Consider the following 11765-nt stretch of genomic DNA (forward strand, 5'->3'; position numbering starts at 1 on the left):
GAGTTTAAAATTATTTTGGACTAATTAATTTCAATAATTGGGTATTTTTTTATTTAAAAATTTAAAGTTTTAGTAATTAAAAAATAATAAAAATTTGTTAATTTAATTTGAATATTGAGATTTTGAATTTAATTTTATGAATAAAAAAATTAATTATATTATCTCTAATTTATAATTAGAGTACTTATTTAAAAATAATTTGTAAGTTGGTAAATAAATAGTATTCTTCAAGTAATTTTAAGGGATTAAATTAGGTTTTAAATTATTATTTTATCCCCTAATTTTATTAAAAATGATCAAACTACCCTTACTCCTCTTTACCCAAAACAAACCCTAACCCTAAACTCTCAAACAGACACGTACATGGACACACTCCCTCACACACACACATGTACGCACGCACGCACGTACGCACGCATGCACGTAGAGAGAAGAGTGGAAGAAGAAGAGGAAGAAGGAGAGGGAGATGACACCAATAGGTGTCATTGCCACCGTCGCCATTGACAATGTCACATGTGAGAGAGAGAAATATCGAATAGAAGGGAGACGTGATCGAGGACAGAGGATACTTCTGCGCCGCCGTCGTAGAGGACCATCGCCGTCATTGAACTGAGCAGAGGAAGAGAGACAGAATGTAGGGAGAGGAAGAAACGCGACGAGAAAGGAAGGGAGAGGGCTGCTTCTACCGTTGTCGAGCGATGATCGCCACTGCCGAAGCTTTTGATGCTGTCACCGCTGTCTGGGTCGTCACCAGAGGAAGTCGCCACTGCATGAGGGGGGAGAATGAGCAGAACGCGAACAGAGAGAAAAGGAACTCGCCGGAGGAGGAGAAGACTGCATTGCCGTGATTCTGGTCACTAGGTATGGCACTATTTCTCTCATATATCTTTCACACCAAATCTACTGTTTGCTTTCTTAATCTCTATTTCTACTTAATACTTTTGAACACAAAACACTCATTTTGCTTGCCTGACTAAGTGAACCACTCAACCATTGTTGCTTGGTCTATCAATCCTCATGGGATCGATCCTCACTCACCTGAAGTATTACTTGGTACGACCCAGTACAGTTGCCAGTTCGTTTGTGGTTTGAAAATTCACACCACTCCATTCTGTCATTCCTCCTTAGTTACCGATAAACCACTATTTTGCGGTTTATTTTGTATTGAATTGAGTGGATTTTATCAATTATTCACACACTTATTCATATAAATTGCATGGTTTTACAAATCCTTCCTAATTTTGTGCTATGATTGAAAACATGCTTCTTTGGCCTTAAATTTGCTAATTTTTAATCCTCTTTTATTACCATTCGATGCCGTGATATGTTTGTTAAGTATTTTCAGGGTTTATAGGGCAAGAATAGCTTAGAGGATGGAAAAGAAGCATGCAAAAGTGGAAGGAACACAAGAAATTAAGGATTTCAAAATCTGGTAGCGACGCGCACGCGTGGCTGACGCCTATGCATGGCTGATAAACCACTATTTTATGGTTTATCTTGTGCTCAATTGAGTGATTTTTATTAAATCTTTGCACACTTATTCATATGATTTGCATGATTTTATAAATCCTTCCCAATTTTACTCTATGATTGAAAACATGCTTCTTTGGCCTTAAAATTGCTATGTTTAATCCCCTTTTTTATACCGTTCGATGCCGTGATCCGTGTGTTCAGTGTTTTTAGGCTTTATAGGGTAGGAATGGCTTAAAGGATGGAAAGGAAGCTTGCAAAATTGGAAGAAACACAAGAAACTAAGGAGCTTACCAGCGAGGAATGACGCGCGTGCGTACCTGACGCATGCGCGTGAATTGGAGTTCGCACGGCGACGCATGCGCGTACCTGACGTGTACGCGTGATACGCGAAGATGATCAGTGACGTGTACGCATGACTGACGCGTACACGTGACAAGGAATGTCGCCAAACGACGTGCATGCATGACCTACGCATACGCATGATGTGCGCTATCTACAGAAATCACAGAAAACGATGGGGGCAATTTTTGGCCAAGTTTGGACCCAAATTTCGTCCCAAAACCACAGACTAGAGCCAGAAGACAAGCAGAGACTCAACACACATTCTCATGTGCATAGTTTTTAGTTTTAGATTGAAATCTGAGAGAGAAATCACTCTTCCTCTAGGTTTTCTACACACTCATAGTTTTTATAGTTTATGCTTTTGCTTTGGATATTGAGAAGAGTCACTACCTCCGTTGAAGTTTTATTATTCTAGTTTGTTTTCTTATTCCTTTACTCTTTTGATTACCTATTAACCCTGTTTAGATAAGGATGTTGCATTTTGGGATTTATTAATGCAAAGAACTATTTTTACTTTTAATTAATTTTTGATTCCTATTTTATTTAATTTATCATGTCTTCTTCTTATATTTCTGTGAACGTTATATTCATGTCAATGGAGTAGACTCTCAACTTGACTTGGGGGTTGATTAAAAGGAGACCCTTGAGTTGGAATGCTCAAGTGATTAGTTACCTCAATCACTTGACTTTCCTTTATTTAGTTAGGGTTAACTAAGTGAAAACAACAACCTCTTGATACTATACTTGGGAAAATCCAACAAGGATAGAACTTTCAATTAATCTTCCCCCGGTCAAAGCTTTTTATTTTGAATATATAAATCTCTTTTAATTTACATTGCTTTAATTTACCATCATTTAATTTTCTGTTCTTCAACTCTTAAAATTCCTCGGAGAACTCCTGACTAATAAAATAGCGCCCTTTTGTCAACTCGTTGGGAGACAACCTGGGATTCCTACTCCCAGTATTTTTATTCTAAATTTGTGATAACCTTCTAAATTGATAAGCGGATTTTTGTTGGTTAAGAACTGTACTTGCAACGCTGCTATTATCATAAATTCTTAATTGGCTAATTTCCGCCTCCATCAATTTTTGGCGCCGTTGGGGGACTTGCAATAGCGTGCTAAATTATTAGTTGGTGTAAATATTTTTAATTTTTCAATTTTTACATAATTTATTTTATTTTATTACCATGAGTTGTATGTTTCTTTCATTGAATGACGCGTTCACTGCCTGACCTGAGGTTAGCTGCGTTTGATCCAGAAATTGAAGGAACTATTTCACGTATTAGGCGAGCTCGGCATTGGTTAGCCGCTGAGGGTGGTGAAATGGTTACTACCAATTCACCAGTCTCTTCTGAAGGAGAATCTGAAGCGCCATTTGAGGAAGAAACAAGCTCCTTTTCTACTAATACTGTTGATTTATGTGCAGGTAATATGACAGAGCCCAGAAGGATTACTCTCTAGGAAGAGGGAGCTCCAGACTTTACACTGCAACTGTATCTAGCGTGTCACCCAAATCTGGCTCCAGATTTTGAACTGAAGACTGCGCTAATCAACCTAATACCTAAGTTTCATGGCTTACCTGCTCAGGAGCCCATCAAGCACCTCAGGGATTTTCAGACAGCCTGTTCTACTGTTAGGCGTCATGGTGCAGATGAGACTTCTATTCTGCTAACCGCCTTCCCATTTTCTCTTGAGGAAAAGGCGAGGGAGTGGTTCTACACTCAACCTAAAGCAGTCGATACCAACTGGGATCTGCTCAGAAGGTAGTTCCTAGAAAAATACTTTCTAGCTGAAGTTACAGATAGACTAAGGAAGGAGATTTCCTACATTATCCAAGGCGAGTCAGAGACCCTTTACAAATATTGGGAACGCTTCAGAAATCTCCTAGACTCGTGCCCCCACCACAAGATTGACCAAATGGTGTTGATCAGCTACATTACGCAAGGCTTGAAGCCTCAGGATAAGACTAAATTAGATGCTGCGAGTAATGGCTCTATGAAGAAGTACAAGACGGCGACAGAAGTGTGGCAACTAATCACCGATCTAGCGGAATCTACCCGGAATGTCAGGCACAGAAACAACCATCCCAAGGCTATTACAGAGATTTTCTTTAGCAGTGAGACTGCTGCTCTCACTCAGACTCTGGGAGAGATGACCAACTTATTGAAGCAGATATAGCTGAATCAACAATAACCTCAGCCTCCCCCATCACAACACATTCAACAGTTGGTTCCTCAAAGAGTATGCGGAATATGTTCTGATTATACTCATTACACTGATGAGTGTCCACAGCTCCAACAAGAAGACAACACCTTGGCAGCTACTCATAATTTCTATGACCGCCCGAATCAAGGATACAATCAACAAGGCGGCAATTACAACCAAGGTGGAAGCTATAATCAAGGTTGGCAGGACAACTCCAACCAGGGATGGAGAGATAATTTCAACCAAGGATGGAGAGATAATTCCAACCAAGGATGGAGGGACAACTATAACGGAGGAGGTAGAGACAACCAGGGAATCAGAGGTGGAATAATAATAACAATCAGCAAAACTGGTATCTGCAGAATCCTCACTATCAACAGCAGAACCAGAACTAGCCTTACAGAGCACCTCACCAAAGGCAGTCCCAAGCGCCTCAGAACAACCAACAGCAGGCCCCTCAAATTACTTACCCCCCTTCTTCTTCTAATGACGAGATGTTCCACACTATGACGCAAGACATTCAAAATACACTTAACTCTACTATGAACGGTCTGAATGCTACTTTACAGGCTCTCATCTCCCGGATGGATTCACTAATTGCCTCCAATAATCAACCTTCAAGCTCCAGTGCAATTCCTTCTCAACCTTTACCCAACCCCAAAGGTGGCATCAACACCATTACTTTGAGGTCCGGAACCACACTGCAAGAGAGGAACCACGAGGAGCCAAGCTCAAAGGAGAACATTCAAGTTGAAGATGTTGTTGAGGTAGAAGATCCTGAAGAGGAGGAAGAAGTACAAGACATGGTTGAAGAAGAAGCAGCTTAACCAGAGAATAGCGCACCAATGGAAGCTGAAGCTACAAGTGACGCCATCCCTATCCCCTTTCCACACCTTGCTAGGAAGTCCAGAAAGCAGATTGAGCTCGACCCAAAGATGGTAGAAATCTTCAAAAAGGTTGAGGTAACCATTCCAGCTTTTGATGCCATTAGCCAGGTACCTATTTATGCGAAATTTTTAAAGGATTTATGCATGCATAAGGATAGAATACAGGATTTAGAAACCATCCCCTTAGGTAGCTCTATATCTGCTTTAATGGGTGCCATACCAGAAAAATGTGGGGATCCAGGGCCATGTATGGTTACCTGTACCATTGGGGGTGTAACATTTTCTGATTGCATGTGTGACCTAGGTGCATGTGTTAGCATTATGCCATTGTCTGTATATGATGCTTTGAGGCTTCCTCCCTTAAAAAGCTCGGCAGCTCGTTTTATTTTGGCAGATAAAAGCATAATCACAGTGGTTGGAATTGCTGAGGACGTGCTGGTGAGTATTAAGGGGCTCACATTTTCTATTGACTTCTATATTTTGGAGATGCTCCCTAATGACTCAGGAAGACCATCATCCATCCTGCTTGGAAGGCCATTTTTGAAGACTTCAAAGTTCAAGTTGGATGCATTCTCAGGAACTTACTCCTTTGAGATAGATGGCAGAGCAGTGAGCTTCAACTTGGATGAAGCTCTGAAGCACCCTCCGGAAGATCACTCCATCTTCCAGTGCGACATCATTGATGAGACTGTAGCTGCAGTTCACCAAGAAGAAGTAGAAGAGATGCACATGGAGCAAGATACAAGTGTGGGGAAATCCTCTGAACACAATGAGGACACTTTGCCATTATCACTAGCTCCAGATGATCAAGTGCCTAGCCATGAGCAGAAAATGGAATTAAAGCCCCCGCCACCCCACCTCAAGTATGCTTACCTTGAGGATAATCAGAAGCTCCCAGTTATCATTGCAAGGGAACTCACATCCCAACAGGAGGAGCAGTTGCTTAGTGTGCTGAAAAGACACAATAAAGCAATTGGGTGGAGCTTGACGGATATAGTAGGCATCAGCCCTCAAGTTTGTGAGCATAGGATATTTTTGGAAGAAGGAGCAAGGCATGTCCGTCAACCTCAAACAAGACTGAACCCCACCATCTTGGAGGTTGTCAAGAAGGAAGTGACCAGATTGCTTGCAGTTGATATCATCTACCCCATCTAAGATAGTGAATGGGTTATCCCACTACAAGTGGTTCCCAAGAAGTATGGAGTCACAACAGTGAAGAATGAGCATGGAGAGCTCATGGCAACTAGAGTGCAGAATTCATGGAGAGTTTGCATTGATTACAGGCGCCTCAACCAAGCTACTTGCAAGGATCATTACCCCTTGCCATTTATTGATCAGATGCTTGATCGCCTATCAGGTAAATCACATTACTACTTTTTAGATGGTTATACAGGCTATTTTCAAATTCATATAGCTCCTGAAGATCAGGAGAAGACTACTTTTACACCCTTTGGAACGTATGCATACAAGAGGATGCCTTTTGGCTTATGTAATGCACCGGCTACTTTCCAAAGGTGCATGATGAGTCTTTTCTCAGATCTTATTGAGAGCTGTATAGAAGTTTTCATGGATGATTTTAGCGTATATGGTGATTCATTTAACCTTTGCTTGGATATTTTAGCTGGAGTATTAGACAGGTGTGTTAGTTCAAACCTTGTATTGAATTTTGAAAAATGTCATTTTATGGTAAAACAGGGTATTGTTCTAGGACATGTTGTTTCTAATACTGGTATTTCTGTAGATCCAGCAAAGGTAGATGTGATTTCTAGTTTACCTTACCCCTCCTCCGTGAGGGAAGTTTGTTCGTTCCTTGGTCATGCAGGTTTCTACCAGAGATTTATCAAGGACTTCAGTATGGTAGCATTGCCTTTATCCAGACTGCTGTAGAAGGATGTTGAGTTCAAGCTGAGTGAGGACTGCATGGAAGCGTTTGATAACCTGAAGATCGCCTTAACTCAAGCTCCGATTGTGCGAAGACCAGACTGAAGCCAGCGTTTTGAGATTATCTGTGACGCCTCCAACCATGCAGTAGGAGCGGTGCTGGCTCAGCGTGAAGGTAAGGACCCTCTCGTAGTTGCTTATGCTTCTAAGACTTTAGACGCTGCTCAGTCTAATTATACTATCACTGAAAAAGAGCTTCTGGCTATCATTTTTGCTCTGGATAAATTTCGAGCCTATTTACTTGGTACTAAGGTGGTAGTGTACTCAGACCATGCAGCTCTAAAATATTTATTAGCTAAAAAAGAGTCCAAACCAAGGTTGATACGTTGGATACTGCTGCTGTAAGAATTTGATTTAGAAATTAAGGATAGGAGTGGTTCCCAGAATTTAGTGGCAGACCACTTGAGTCACCTTGAGCACATCAAGGATGACTCTACTCCTATTAATGATGCTTTTCCATTTGACAACTTGCACGCAATATCTGAAGTAGTCCCTTGGTATGCTCCTATAGCTAATTATCTAGTTAGTCACACTTTCCCTCCTAATTTTACTAAGCATTAAAGAGACAAGCTGAAAAGCGAGTCCAAATATTATATATGGGATGACCCATATTTATGGAGGTATGGTGCTGACCAGATAATTAGAAGGTGTGTGCCTCAATTAGAATTTCAGTCCATTTTAGAGGCCTACCCCTCTTCTGAGAGTGGAGGACATTTTGGCCCTCAAAGAACAGCTAGAAAAATCTTAGACTGTGGATTCTGGTGGCCTACTCTTTTTAAGGATGCTACTGCCTTCTGTAAATCTTATTCCCCATGCCAAAGGTTTGGAAATATATCCAAGAGGGATAAGATTCCCCAACAACTTATGCTATTTTGCAAAATTTTTGATGTCTGGGGCATTAACTTCATGGGTCCATTCCCAAACTCTAGTGGTTTCTTATATATATATATTGTTAGCTGTAGATTATGTTTCTAAATGGGTGGAAGCAATTCCCACCCGTACTGATGATGCTAACACTGTTGTCTCTTTTGTTAGAAACCATATTATTTGTCGCTTTGGGTCACCACGAGCAATCGTGAGTGATCAAGGCACTCACTTTTGTAACAGGAGATTAGCAGGTCTACTGAAGAAGCATGGGATTGTTCACAAAGTAGCAACAGCCTACCATCCCTAGACCAATGGGCAAGCCGAGGTGTCTAACAGAGAGATAAAGTGCATACTGAAGAAGATAGTCAAGCCTCATAGGAAGGACTGGAGCACCAGACTTGTAGATGCACTTTGGGCTTATCGGATAGTATACAAGACACCCATAGGAATGAGCCCCTTCCGCTTAGTGTACGGAAAGGCTTGCCACCTCCCAGTGGAGGTGGAACACAAGACTTTCTGTACTGTAAGGGAATGCAACATGGGATTTGAGAAAGCTGGTGCTGAAAGGAAGCTGCAACTGGCAGAGCTGGAGAACATTCGACTCGAAGCATATGACAACTCCAGACTATACAAAGAGAAGGTGAAGGTTGTGCATGACAAGCATATTAAGAGAAGACATTTCAGACCTGGGGAGCTAGTCCTCCTCTACAACTTAAGGCTAAGGCTCATGCCAGGAAAGCTGAGATCCAGATGGGAAGGCCCCTACAGAGTAGAGAAGGCAGAGCCATACGGAGTCTTTCATCTGAGTCATCCTTCAAGTTCTAAATTCATCAAGGTCAATGGACATCGCTTAAAGCTATATCATGGTGAGAAGATGAAGGACAATAAAGAGCTAGAGGTCTTCCTCTTGGAGGATCCACCAACAGAGGCAGATTGAGCTTGTGGACTGTCCAAGTTGAGGACGTAAAAGCAAAGTGCTAGGTGGGAGACAACCCACCATGGTATGATCGTTTCTTCTCATTCTAAGTCTATTTTATTTTAATTTTCACAGTAGTAATTCATAACTTCTACGTATTCATCTGCATGCTGCATTTTGCATTCTGCATAAAAAAAAGAGAGCACACGACGTGCAAGCGTCGCTGACACGTACGTGTCATATGTGTGTGCGTGAAAAATAATAATTGAACAGAGAGTTGGGCAGGAGTAGTGCTGGTGGCGTGCGTTGCGCACAAGCAAGTCCACGCGTACGCATCGCTCGCGTTTTCGCCAGTCCACACGTACGCGTCCCTCACGTGTATGCGTGACCCTGTAAATCGGCGTAAATAGGTGTATGGCCAGAGAGTTATGATGGTGTGGGGCTGGAACTGTGCTGGGAGCACAACCTCTATCACGCGTACGCATCCCTGATGCATACGCGCCGTTTTCCCATCCAGGCCATCCACGCATGCGCGTTCCTGACATGCACGCGTCGTATACAATTTTGGGACATGTGCATATTAGACAGAGAGTTGTGCATGCGTGAGGCTGCCTTCGTGCCATTCGCACACCACTATCACGCGTACGCGTCCTAGACGCGTACGCGTCGCCTGGAAATAGCGCGATCCACGCGTACGCGTGATGCACGCATACGCGTCGCATGCGATGCACAATTTATCCACTTCAGTGCCTGATTTCGAATCTCCTCTCCCCCAATCCTAATTCTTTTCAATCTTAATTTTTTCTTCCTTCTTTCTTTCTTCTTCCTGATTCTTTCTTATTTTCTACTACTTTCTTCTTTCTTTCTTCACCTTCTTCATTAAGGTTCTTTTCTTCCTCCCATCTACTCTTTCATTATTACATTTATTTATGTTTCTTTCTTCTCTATCTTTCTTTTAGCTTACTTATTTATGGTTTCTTTTTCTTTTCTTTATCTTCCATTCTTATGTTGGTATTGGAGTTTTATTTGGGTATTACCTTATTATCCTGAAGCTTGTGGTTTATTATATGGAGTGATTTGATAATTGATACTTTAATTTGGCTCTCATATACATTTGGATTATATTATTTTCATTCCTATTCTATCTTGCTCACTAAGTGTTTGTGAAAAAGCCCTTATGGCATCTTGAACTCTATTTTGTTTTACTCTTTTACTTGAATGCCTCTTTTTCACAACCCTTGCACTCCACATGTATTTGGGATTATCATTCACAATTGTCATCATACAAATACTCTCTATATTGGCACATTTACTTTTTGATGCTTGAGTTATGCTTCTCATGCCTAGTCCTTGCATACTTTCACCTCTTGCATCTATTTATTTATGAATTGCCTTATTGCTCTTAATTGATGTCTTACCTACATGTTGTAGCTACCATGTATTTGAGCTAACATCTTTCCTTTGGCATTCATTATCACTTGGAATTCTCTTCCTTCCGGTTTTAGTTATCTATATTTCACACTCTTCCTTTTTCTTCTTCCTTGGGCATGGGTACCAAGAAAGGAAAAGAGAAGGCCATTGACAAGACACCGGCTAGGAGAGAAACCAAGAGAACACTGGCAAAGGCACTTCCATCTACTAGTGTCAAGCCGCCAACAAAGCGGGTGAAGAGGATCATTAAAGTTGATAAATCAGAGAAAGTCTTTCCCGCCCGAGACTCCACACGGTTTGCTAACCGTTATTGCAAACAGATGTTCCCCATCCTAGCTGAGAGGAACTACAACAATGAGCATCTACTCATTGTCCCAACACACTTTGTTGATTTTGTGGAGCCCCGAATATAGAGGAGACAGTGGGGATTTTTGAGGAGGCAGCCGCGATAGGCCAACTTATCATGGGTAGTTAAATTCTACTTAAACTTCTATGCGCCTACTCTGTAGACTGTCTTCATCCGTCAGCAGCAGGTCCCTGTCTCCGAGAGTGCCATACAGAGAGCACTGGACCTTCCACCTAGTCCAGAAGGATGTGATGCATATCAAGAAGCATCTCGTAAGCGCCAGATGTATCAGTTCGACTGGGATAGCATCCTTGGCGTTATAGCCAACCTGACAGCAAGTGGATCTAGGGGCAGCATCGTTCAAAATCCAAGAGCATCTCAGCCCATTCACTCACCCTGGAGGCTCGCGTGTGGGCACAAATTATGTCCTACTATGTCTTTCCGAGCACTCACGAGTCGACCTTCACAGCAGACATGGCTGTTCTCATCTGGTGCATCCTGACAGAGTAACCCCTCAACCTGCCACGACACATCCGGCAAGCCATGGGACACGTACAGATTGCGGGTAACCTGCCCTTCCCCACCTTGGTTTCAGATTTAGTCTCTGCAGCAGGTGTGTCCTATCGGGCAGGAGACACGAAGGTCATCATCCCTCGGGCCAACCAGTATGTCCCGAATGGGAAGTACATTATGCCACCAGTTCCCTCTGCAAGCCGGCCTGCAGGTCCATCCTTGGATACCTCTCCTACTTCCACTCCACCATCATCCACACCACAAGCACCATCCATCCATCAGATGTTCCTACAGATCCTTGAGAGGTTTGACCGGCAAGACCGGCAAATGGAGCAAATGGAGCGCCGTAACAAGTGCAGATACAACTATCTGAAGGAACTCATAGCTTGTACTCACCCACCTCCAGAATCGAAGGACAGCCCAGACTCCCCTTCATCCAGTAGTACAGAGAGCCATGGCGAACCAGACAGCGGAGGGGATGCTTCCTGCCCTACATTGCTCCTTACTGACGGCACGGAAGACCGTGCCAAGCCTTAAGTGTAGGGAGGTCAGTCCTTGACTTTCGGAGGTAAATTTTCTCTCTTAACACCAACATTTGACTTTTTCTTTTATTAGATAGGATAGACTGCATGATAATAATTTTTTGCATGTATGTTTTGTTTGGTTAAAGTAATGAGTTTCTTTTCAAGACCCTTTTTATAGCAATTCACTAATTTAAATTGAAAAATTTGTGTTAAACTTGTTTGAAGACCGTAAATTGGAACATGAATTATAGCTAAGAACACACAACCTATCAGATTTGAGCTTAATTACATGGTTACATTATTTAACCATAATATTT

Source organism: Arachis ipaensis, chromosome B01 (assembly GCF_000816755.2).
Source record: "Arachis ipaensis cultivar K30076 chromosome B01, Araip1.1, whole genome shotgun sequence".
In the NCBI taxonomy this organism is placed as follows: Eukaryota; Viridiplantae; Streptophyta; class Magnoliopsida; order Fabales; family Fabaceae; genus Arachis; species Arachis ipaensis.